Source organism: Gigantopelta aegis, chromosome 8 (genome assembly GCF_016097555.1).
Source record: "Gigantopelta aegis isolate Gae_Host chromosome 8, Gae_host_genome, whole genome shotgun sequence".
Taxonomy (NCBI): Eukaryota; Metazoa; Mollusca; class Gastropoda; order Neomphalida; family Peltospiridae; genus Gigantopelta; species Gigantopelta aegis.
Window position 1 is genome coordinate 9320557 of NC_054706.1, and position 12408 is coordinate 9332964.

The 12408-nt window shown below is 37.2% G+C and overlaps 1 protein-coding gene across 1 annotated transcript in view; it reads left to right on the forward strand.

Annotated features, from left to right (window-relative positions):
• Window positions 1–6462: 6462 nt before the first annotated feature.
• Window positions 6463–12408, forward strand: part of LOC121378446 — a 50844-nt gene continuing 44898 nt past the window's right edge. Inside the window, exon 1 of the mRNA XM_041506619.1 lies at window positions 6463–6591. The gene's annotated coding sequence lies outside the window, so the exon portion shown is untranslated. The remainder of the gene's footprint in view (window positions 6592–12408) is intronic.

The window sequence follows — 12408 nt, forward strand, 5'->3', positions numbered from 1 at the left end:
TATTCACCAACAGTGGCGACGCAGACAGTAGGATCGAACGTTATAATTAACTGATGAATCCACGCTTTTGTATTTAATTTGCAGATTTGCTGATGGTAAGCGTCGACTATGAACATAAGCGTACGAGACAAGGGGCGGGGGTGGGGGGTGGGGGGGAGAGACCGCAATATGTGCCAACCTGAGACCTTTTTACCATTTATTTTTACCATTCTACCCGCACAGTGATTCGCTTGCAACACTATATAGCTATTTGGTAGTAATGCTAATATGAATAAATGATGTTATCCAGATTCAGGCATTTTCGTTTAATTCGGGCAAAAACCCCAGCCTACACCCCCAACAAAAATGGGTTCCCGTACGCCTATACTCTCGGTGTTTTGAAGCGGATAAACAATTGTTGATCTCGTGTAGTTTACAAATAACGATGTTTTTCTTGTTATTATTGACAGACATAACCTGATGAATATATATCATTAAATAACACCATTAAAAGAACTTTTAACCCTATTGTCACATGTAAACAATATAGCCCAGTAGCAACATAGTCACTATATGTACATCGATAGGGTATTCGAGATTAACGGTATCCCGATATACCGGGGATACCAGAATCTAATTTTGGATACCAGACTTCAAGAACCCAGAATCCCACCGGGATGCCATATAATACTAAATTCTCAGGTGGGATACCAGATTTTGAAATGTTAGTATCCAATTGGGATACTGGCCAAAAAAATTAATCTCGAACACTGAGTGAGTGTGTGTGTGTATGTGTGTGTGTGTGTGTGTGTGTGTGTGTGTGTGTAGCGGGGTGCTACAAAGCGGAGGGCACATGCCATGTGGAGGAGACTACATTTCTGGGGGTTATATTTGACAGGAAGCTATCTTTTGTGCCCCATCTTAAATATGTTAAAAAGGACTTAAAAGTTCTCAATATTTTAAAAGTTATTGGTAATACGGGATGGAGAACAGACCGAAAGGTTAGGCTCCGCCTGTATGGATCTTTTGTGAGGTCAAAACGTGATTATGGATGCATTGTGTATGGGTCAGCAAGCAAGTCTTACTGGCAGATGCTAGATCCTGTACACAACCAAGGACGTAGACTATGTCTTGGTGCATTTAGAACGTCTCGTGTAGAGAGCTTGTACGTTGATGCACACGAACCTTGTTTGGGTGCTAGGCGTGCAAAGCTGTCTCTGTAGTATGCCACCAAGATCAAATCATTACCAAAACATCCTACACATAATGCGGTCTTTGATAACAAATATATTTGTTATCAAACACCGCATTCGGGGGGGGGGGGGGGGGGGGGGGGGGGGGGGGGGGGGGGGGGGGGGGGGGGTGGGGGGGGGGGGGTGGTTCGTTTTCCAACATTAATTTAACAGACACTTTGGAAACTCCTTCTTATTTTGTTTTACCACCATGGTGTATTACACCACCTAAAATTGTGTTTGATCTTGCGCATCTGAAGAAAGATCGTATAGATCCTGTTGTGTAGTCCTACAAGTAATTTGTTTTATGGAAATTCAAGGCAAGTACCGTGATTACATTCATTTGTATACAGGCGGATCACGGGATTTGAATTCTGTGACTTGTACTACAGTTTTTCCCATTAGAAACAATACTTTCTATGAGACTGCCCGACTCAGCATCACGTTTTAGTGCTGATGTTTGGGCAGACATTAACGCCTTGGAAGAAATAAAGGATTCGATTGCATCCAACTTTATAATTTTCACTGACTCACTTTCGTGTCTCCAAGCTTTACGAAATATGAAGCATATGCATAAGTATGCATATTCAACAATATATAACGCACATTATTGTTTAATATCAACAAGTATAATCGTATAGTTAATTAATAAAACGCTTAAATGTGACGGCTATTATATATAATACGCCCTCTGGCGAGCTGGTGGTAACGTAACACCTAACGTGTCACGTCAGGGATTAGTCTTCGAAATGAAAAAACAAAACATACCTGATTTTTGCGAATGCTTCGCAATGTTCTGTAATAATATCCATCCCAGTAAGCCGGCAACAAGTATATATTATTTTTCAATACAAAATAAGCCACCATTGTCAAAGTGTTGAAATAACTGTTTTATGTTTTGTACATAAATTAGCCCACGTTACTGAAATAATAATCGGAGTGTGTTCTTGTTTAATTGGTATTTTCTTTCCGTGGCCTGTACCTGTGGTTCCTGATTGGCAGGTGTATATTTAGACGGTCCCCAGACAGTGTGTCTAAACACACTAAAAAGACGTGCCTCTTTGATTAAGATCACAAGGTATTGTCTGATAGCCGCGCGGACGCCCCTCAAATCGTAATGGACATTATCACTTTATAACTGTAAGTAATTCTGTAAAACCCTTGATTAAGAAGACTTTCCCATCTAAAATCACAAAAGTGACCAGTTACGTAGTCCCAAAGGAAAGAAAATTATCACTTGGGTATCGTGAGTGGTCGTTTTTGCTCGAACGTACCATACCAACAAGCTTAATAATAAGCTTTTTTTTTCTTTGGATTTTTTAAAAGAAAAAAAATACTATTACTCGATTTTGTTCTATTGGTGCAAATTGAAATATATTTAGTTAAATAGTGTATTATACTATCAAGTCATTTATGTTGTTTTACAAGTCAGGTTGATAAAAGCGTTTGTTTACACTGTGCTTAAGAGGAGTTGGACGGAGCTGACGTCACTTCGCCCCAACCTATACCACCGGACGTCACAAAAACGAAACAAAATGGCTGCCCCCAGTTAGCAGGAATCATCATGATTTTTTATTAACTCAAACATTACGCGTTTTTCATTTGTTAAAGTGTCAGTATGTGTTGGTGGTCCGGGTATACATCTTTCCAACACATAAGGCTCTTATTTGAGTTTACCCTACCTTAGTCTTCGGGGGGGGGGGGGGGGGGCAAAAAATTAATAGCAATTTTGCATTGTTTCCAGCGTTCTGAAAACGGAAACGTCATGTACTTGGTTTATGGTTATTGTAATGAAAGTGACGTCATTGGAATGCTAATTCATTCTAATTCAAAATTAGCTATATATATATTATTACAATGCTTCGCCACATTAAGATAAAAACTGGTCTACTAACCTTGACCCCTGTCAAAATTCTATAACAAGGAGACAACGCAGTTTACACGCCGTGTAAATTACAGGTCGGTAAGTTTTTATTTTTTCCTAATTCTGGATAAAATGTTAAGTTTAAGTTTTAAAAGATGAAAGAAATAAAAAGTACGTTTTGTCAAATATATGATATCAAAAAATTACTGTTGTATGTCTGATGTTTTATTTATTGTGTAAGAAGGAAAACTAGGGTCCGAAAAGTGACTGTCGTTGACCTTAAAAGCTGCAGTATCTGGAATATTTTTATTATTTAAGCATTTAGAATAGATGATCCAGTTCTGTTTGGTACATAAAAGGCCCACCACATCGCTATAGTTCCGCAATGCTCGCTTATCTACATTATCTAGGTCAACTGCAAACCCGATGGCCAGCTTGTTTTTCTTTTATTAGCGGGACGCCAGTAGAACTGGGAATTTATGCGATTTGCGCAGGCGCTGATCTTCTCACGTGATTTTGAAGAAATTTAACTTTATTGATTGAGGGGTCGTCTTATACCTCCAAAATATATTTATATCCATAGAGGTATGGTACAATACCTTTCCAGGGGTCGGTGGGGGATTTGCCTTGAAAATTTTACAGTGACCAGCGGTTGGCATACGCGTTACATGTAAGGGGGTGTTAATAATTACGTAACGCTCTAGGGGTAGAGGAAGAGGGCTGTATGTTCGATATACGTAACAGTTATGAAGACTATATGTTATTTCTATTCATTACTTAGACCTAAAAATGTGATGGGTTTTTTTTAAATGCGCGGTCGGTCTAGGATCGATCCCCATCGGCGGGATTGTTCCAGCCAGTGCGCCATGACTGGTATATAAAGGGCCTTGGTATGTGATATCCTGTCTGTGGGATGGTACATATAAATGATCCCTTGCTAAAAAAAAAAAATAATAATAAAAAAATATTTTTAAAATGTAGCGGGTTTCCAAGGCGCGTGTGCAGGGATTTCAGCGGGGTTGGAGGTTATAGACTGCGTTGAGCGAAGTTTATATGGGGCCATGTACCCCCAGAAAATATATTTCAATTTTGTTTTTATCTTGGTCAGGGAAAGGTTTCGACACCCCTCCCCCCCCCCCCCCCCCCCCCCACCCCCGCTGAAGCAAATGGTCCGCTTTCAGAACTAAAACATACAGGTTTATACATATGGGGTTTCTGGTGGTGCAAAAACAAAATAGAAAAAGGTCCACTTGGTTCATATTCGAACACCCCCCTCCCCCCCCACACACACACACCCGCCAGGTCCAGATCATGCTACGCCCCTGCTCCCCCGTGCACATGCGCCCGTTTCCTTTCTTAGATTATATGTCAAAATTACCAAACGTTTGACATCCAAAAGCAGATGATTATTAAATCAATATGCCGTAACACTGATGTCGTTAAACAAAACAAACTAACTTTACCCTTTCCAAACGAAATAATATTTATTTGAATTTGTCGATTTTACCACACGTAACATTAAAACATAAAAACGGTCATTTTCTACTTTAGTATATTTTATTAAAAATATACATGATCAATGTTATATATATACAAACTAAACTTTGAAAGTTCTACTAACACTTTATAAAATATTAATTCTTAAATAGGAAGGTACGATTGTCGATAGTACGTTGTCAAGATCAAAACCGGTTTTAACGAAAGAGTAGTACGTATCCTCAACCGAACGTTCTTTGTACAACGCAAGAATTCTCATTTCATTTTTTGAGACGAACCCTACAATTTCAAATCCGCAAACGCACCTGTTAACTGAAATTGACAACAGGCTGTCGTTTGTGGTTTGCCGAGCAATAGCCGCACAGGCGACGAATCGAGCGTATACGTTTGACGTTTGACGTTCATAGCGAACACACACGAATTTTTTTTTTAAAGTGCAGTTGAACTTGTATTTCATATCTGTGCATGAATTTATTATATGGTAACCAGACACTGTAACTTTAAAGTCCGAACCAAAATGTTAACATCTACGAAACATTGCTCTCCTACCTTTATTTTTAGTTAGATTTCAACCACATTTTGTCCAGACAGCAATCTTGAAAAAAACCATTACAATGACACAGAATGAATGAATGAATAAATGTTTAACGACACCCCAGCACGAAAAATACATCGGCTGTTGGGTGTCAAACTATGGTAAATTGAAAACTAAAATGATGAGCAACATCAGTATAAAAATTCAAGATTCAAATAAAAACACAGTGTAAAGAACTGTGCAAAAAATAAAAAATATCACAGATAGATAAAATTTTGAATAAAAGTCCGTATCACGTAAAAACTGCAATAAACGTTCTGGATGGAATCGAAATGACACAGATTCCACATACTATATGATAACCATGTCACCTATATCGACTTCGCTGAGATTGCATAGGACAAAAAGCATGTAATTTTGTGCCGGCTGCCATTTTGACTTTTTATGGAATATTCAACAAGAGGGTGAAAGGATATGACTTAATCTAACAACGTCATAACATGTTATGATATAAAAGCAAACTTGATGACGTCATATTAATTTTAATATTATTATTTTTAATTATTATTATTATTATTTTTTTTAATGATACCACTAGAGAGCATTCATTTTATATTAATTATGTCACATACTTTGGAGGCTTTCACCCCTCTTGAAGAGTATTCCATAAAAAATTTAAAAAATGACAGACGGCAGAAAACTGCATGCGTTTTGCCCTATGCTATCTCAGCGAAGTCGATACTGGCGACATCGTTACAGTCTCGTATGTGGAATCTGTGTCACTGTAATGGCTTTTTCACAACTTGTGTCTGGACAAGATGTGCGGGAAATGTAACGGTAATTATAGGTAGGAGAGTAATTTATTGTAGTTGTTAACAATTTGGTTCGGACTTTAGTAGGAGGCAACAGTGTCTTGTGCAGAAGGTAAGTAAAATTAAGTGTGGAAATTTGGACATACCGGAATGTTTATGTATGTTAAAAACGTGCTTTACGGAAAAGAGTACTTTTAGTTACATGGTAGGCCTATTGTTAATTGTAAATACTTGCCACAAACTGGTAAATTGTAAACATTGCATTATTTTTCTTTGATAACGCACTAGTGCCATTTAAATATAGCACTTCAAAACCTATACCACGTAGTAATACAGACGATATACATGTATCAGTTTCAGTATTTAACGTTACCATTGTCGGCAATCAAACATTATTTGGTACAATGGAACCGTTACACCGTGCGTGTTTTAGCATTGACTCAACACTTATAGAGTTTTTGTCCTTCGCGATGACCGTATTTCTGGACAGGCTACAAATAGAATTTCGTCACGTGATCACTAGTTTTGCAGAAGGCATAGAACGTCGACTGGTGCTCGATGTTATATCCATTTGTTTTTCCCATTTTTAATAGTGCCGTTTTTGGTATTCACCACTGCATTATGTGTCATAACAGCGCACATTAAGAAGATTTATTAATTATATAGGAAAAGGTAGGTAGCAGAATAAAAGATTAGAAACCATCGCAAAAGCCGCGCAGACTCGATTGCTGACCAGTGTTTGGAAAGTGTAGAGTCTCGAGGTTATGGCGATCCATTGCCTTTCTTTTGTGTGGAAAAGAAAATGGCTATTTAGGCGTGTTGAACTGTGTCCTGTAATAATTAGTTATGTTTAAAAATATATATAACATATTGTTTTTGTTTTGTTTATGATTACATTATGTATTTGTATTATAACCCATTTATATAATCAATAGTTTGCACAGAATTTACCCAGAATCAGAAAGTAAAATTTTCCAATTCCCAGAATTGGTGCTATCCTGCTGCAGTGGTTTTCCAATATTTTCACACCGTAGTAATAATACCTACATGCATCAAAATTAAGCATAGTGCTTGGTTACCCAGTTACAATACATTGCGAGCCAGGGGAGGTAGGAGATGGGGTTGACACTTTTGAGACGTTTCTGCCCTGATGCATATTTGGCCCCAGATGTTTCTGCCCCATACCTCTAGACGTTTTGGTCCTAGTCACATCTCTATTTGCGTTTGATTAAATAAAAACATTTAATCAATATGTTTTGTTGTTTATTTTAGATATCGTTATTTTGTGTGCATTGCAAAGGGTTACTAGTCATTTCGTACCATCCATTTCGTACCATAGTTTATGATCATTTTGTACCATAGTCATTTCGTACCTACTTTTTACCCTCTCGTACCATAACGTTTGGTCATTTTGTACCATAGTCATTTCGTACTCGATATCTTATTTATGTCATGGTATGCCACTTCTTATTTTTGACAAATAAACGTTGACGTGTAAACATACCTTGTAAAGTGAGCAAAGGTTTAAATTAATAAAGGTTAAAATGAATAAGAGAAGTAAATTAATGATGCAATGTGTTTCAGTGGTCATTAACCCTATTGAATTAACTTTTCTGAACATATGTATATTGCCACATATGTATATTGCCAATAAATGATTGAGGTATGAAATGACCAAACAGACATGGTACGAAATGACCAAATAACTATGGTACAAAATGGTAAAATTGGGTACGAAATGAATATGGTATGAAATGAATATGGTACAGATTGACTGGTTACCTTGCAAAGCACATGCTATTAATTATCAATTGATTTTTGACAAAGTAGTATGTGTGCTTGCGTGCGTTTAATAAAACGTCTAGAGCTGAAATGTCCAGATACCGGGGCTGGCCATTCCCCAATAGCCCTTTTTTTTTTTTTTTTTTTTTTTTTTTTTTTTTACCCTTACCATGATGTATATTTTCCTGTTGCTCCAAAACATGGCCAATAGACATATAAAATCCTGGTATGGGCAGTGACTTTGTTACCATTAGCTTAGCCAGGATAGAGGCTAGGTTGGGGGATAGGGTGTCAGACTAATCCTCCCACTCTGAGGTGAAACTTTTTTTCTTTTCTTTTAGTCAGTACAACTAAGGCCTGCTTTTCATTAATGCGATTTCGCAAGTGAGTTTATTGATACAATGTGTTTAAATAGAACCTTTTCCATATGCGCTATTCCGTGTGTGGGCATTTAGCGTGCTGGAAAAAAGTATCGATGAGCAATGTTTTCACAGTTTTTCAGTGTGGTGACATGTAACATGAAACATTTACTTTGGTTTAAAGTACAATCCAGTGATAGAAATAAGCAGAATTTTTCACTAGTCCACCGGATACCGGCCTCGGTTGCGTCGTGGCAGGCCATCGGTCTACAGGCTGGTAGGTACTGGGTTCGGATCCCAGTCGAAGCATGGGATTTTTAATCCAGATACCAACTCCAAACCCTGAGTGAGTGCTCCGCAAGGCTCAATGGGTAGGTGTAAACCACTTGCACCGACCAGTGATCCATAACTGGTTCAACAAAGGCCATGGTTTGTGCTATCCTGCCTGTGGGAAGTGCAAATAAAAGATCCCTTGCTGCCTGTCGTAAAAAAGAGTAGCCTATGTGGCGACAGCAGGTTTCCTCTAAAAACTGTCAGAATGACCATATGTTTGACGCCCAATAGCCGATGATAAGATTAAAAATCAATGTGCTCTAGTGGCGTCGTTAAATAAAACAAACTACTTTTTTTTAGTCCACCGGACAAACACATCTAGCAATTGACTTGTCCGACAATATTTTCACTTATCCAAATAAATAGTTGGTTTTATTCAAGTACAAAGACGATGTTTTTCATTGCTCAAAATGAAACTTCATTGAACATTTTTACTTGTCCACTGGACAACCGCCAAGGTACAGTTTGTCCGAGCAGATTTTGTTTATTTCGAACACTGCAATCTGATAACGTAATTTTTTTATAGTAAAGTAACTAATTCGCTTGCGATAATGCAGATATGAAAATGCAAGTGGAATAATATTGATGGAAAGTGAGCCTTAGACTATTCGTATAGGGTCTACTAGATTCATATTCGACTCTCACAGGTCTATGGCCTTGAAGGATTTATATTCGGGATGTACACACACTGTCAAAAAATTGTGTTTTGAGGCAACATGCAAATATAAAAGGTGGTAGTGGGAAAATGCCCCTCACCCCAGCCTTCACTAGTGTAAACAAATTGACATAAATAGCAAATACTTTGTGTTAAGACATAACCACAAGAAAAAAAAAAACCTGGTTGAATCACGTTTTGTGGAAACTGCAATAAGTCTATGCATTGGATCGATAAATTCCCAAGCGAAATCACGTTAATGAAAATTGGGCATTCTGTGTACAGGCTGTACATGCAATCTTATAAATCATATGTTTCTATTTCAGGGATTCTAGTCATGTTAATAACCAATTACAGTTAAATGGGCCAGTGTATTAATTTTGATGTAGTTTGTAAACGGGTCTTACACCTTTTTTTCACCTACATCTAAAATTTAAACATAAAAGCCTGTTCAAACCTTAGATTATTTCCAGCGGCCCCCTTTCACATACTTCTGGATCCGCACCAGCTTGGTAATATATACATGTGTAGTCAATGAGCTATCAACTTACGGTTGGTAGGTAGTGTGCTCGCCTGGGGTTCTTAGGATGGAAACCACTCAATGAATCTGTTCTCTGATTCACAAATGTGCTTTACAACTGAGCTACGTCCCACTACCTACTCGGTGGATATAGGCATGTAGAGTATTTCCTTGACATTTTTTGAAATGTGGTTAATTTTAAGATCCAGTTTCCATTAATGTGATTTTGCATGCAATTTATTGTGGGGGAATATATGCTTTTTCCGTAACTGCATTTTTACTATAATAAAATTGATGTCATCAAAGTGTACTTTTAAGCTGCTAGTAAATACTTTGTGTGTGTGCACTGTATCGATAAACTGTTGCTCGTTTCCGTACACTAAATCATGTTATTATTGTTAATGGACAGTGTGCAAAAGACTAAAGCCCACTTTCCATTCACACAATTCTGCACGTGATTTATCTTGTGCAAAATCAGGTTAATGGAAAGCAGGCCTAAATGCATAGCCAGTTTATCCTAGTAGCACATGCTATGGGCCTTGCGCTTCAGGGGGCCCCACGGTGATGTGTACATGTGTGATGTGATTTTCCCCTCTCCCCAAGGGGGTTGCAAAATATATATCCTTGGATGGGGAACCCGCTGTTATTTGTGCTACAGGCCCCACGGATCCTTAAACCGGCTCTGCCTAAATGTTGTAGCCTCTTGGTATCAATTTTAGCAGATTTGGCAATAGACAGGGTGAACGTTGTATTCAGGTTTCTTACGCATCTTGGAAATCCTGGAATGTTCTTGAATTTTGTGGTTTTTAAATCCAGGCCTTGAATGTTCTGGAAAAAGCATTAAAGTTTTTGCCTTTTTTCCCCATCCAAACTAGTGTTGCACAACTAGATATCAAAGGCTGTGGAATGTACTGTCCTGACTGGAAAGTGCATCCAAAAGATCACTTGCTACTTTTTGTCTTTTGTCTTGGTATACATGTCAAATATTTGACAGACAATTAATTTTTCATTTCAACTTATTTTCGTGCTTATATCCAATTAAGGTTCAAACATGCTGTCCTGGGCACACACCTCAGCTATCTGGGCTGTCTGTCCAGGACAGTGGGTTAGTTGTTAGTGGTTAGTGAGAGAAAAGAGGGTGTAGTGGTCTTACACCTAGCCATTGGGTAATGAAAACTTGCTCTGGGTGGGAGCCGGTACCGGGCTACAAACCCAGCACCTAACAGCCTTATGTCCAGTGGTTTAACCACGACACCACCAAGGCTGGTTGACATCCAATAATTGAGGATTAATAAATCAATGTGCTCCAGTGGTGTTGTTAAACAAAACAGACTTTGAGACCATGGGTTTTGGGTTTGCATCCCAATACAGGTTCCATCAATGTAGCATATATGGAGAAGTGTAAGGTCACTTGTAAATCTCCTCTTACTAACCATTGATTTCTGTCGGACAGGATAGTTCAGATATATTTGAGAACTGTGTGTATCCAGGATAGACTTACTTGAAATTTTAATGATAATGTATACATATACATTCATACACACACACACACACACACACACACACACACATTAAATGAATTTAGCTATTCATGACCAGCTGTTACATTTTATGTTTTGGGTATTTCTAGATAATCATATGCTGGTGTCATAAGAGCATATCATATTACACATTAAACAAATTGATTTGTGTATGTACTATTAAATCACATTATATGCATATACCAGACCTGTCAACCTTTAGACAAGAGAAAGCAGGAGGTGTGTGTTGAAAAAGCAGGAGATTTTGTCAAAAAGCAGGAGATTTTTAAATTCACACAATTTAACCCAAAATCGCAAGATTAAAAAAAAAAACATTATTACAATAAGTTATATGAATACTTTATAATGTCATATATACTTCTTAACCTTAGATCTTGGCATTAAAAAAAAAAAAAAAATATTAATATTTTTTTTTTTTTTTTTTTTTAAAGTTTAAATATTATTATGATTTAATACATATTTAAAAAAAAAAAAAATATTATCCAAAAATGTTAAGAACATGAACAAGAAATAAAAATTTTAATTAGTACATTTACGGTATTACACTTACAGCCTTACAGGTTGCGTTACATTATCATTTGTGGTTAATGTACCTAAGTACCAAAGACAAATTTATATAAATCTTATAAATTAATATTCAGTTTTTACTATAATGAGGAACGGTGGCGTGGTACTTATTTAAAATCATTATAATGATGCAATAAACATTGTATTTTCATTAATCATAAGTAAAACCTCATTACGGACATCGTGTGAAAATATACCGGAATTATACCCATTTCCGTGAGTAACTTTATGTCAATGTCAAACACAACATTTTTTAATTGTACAAAAATAATTCTTGAAGTGTACCCTTATAACCAACATTTTACTGCACAAACATACAAAATTAACTGACACAAGTATGTTTATACAGTTAATTGGTCTTTTCGTTGTCTTGCTGTGACATGTGATTTTAACATGCATCGTGTGTATCGCTGTCAACTCGGAGTCTGGCAGTTCAGATTCGTCATAGTTGCATTATGTAATCCAGTGGGAAGACATTTTACAATTCAGAGGTGTTATTAGAACTAAATTGGATAGTTTTTTTTTTTTTATATGGCAACACTGAATGTCAATACACAGCCTGTTGAATTAGCGGCAACACGCTTTGTAGCCATTACGATGACAACAAACATTATAATTACATGTCATTTTATAAACTCCATGTGCTTTTTTAACAATATAAATAGGCTATCCCACAATTTTCACTTCGGCAAAGGTTAAACAGTCGGGACAATTCGGCCTGTTACATTCTCA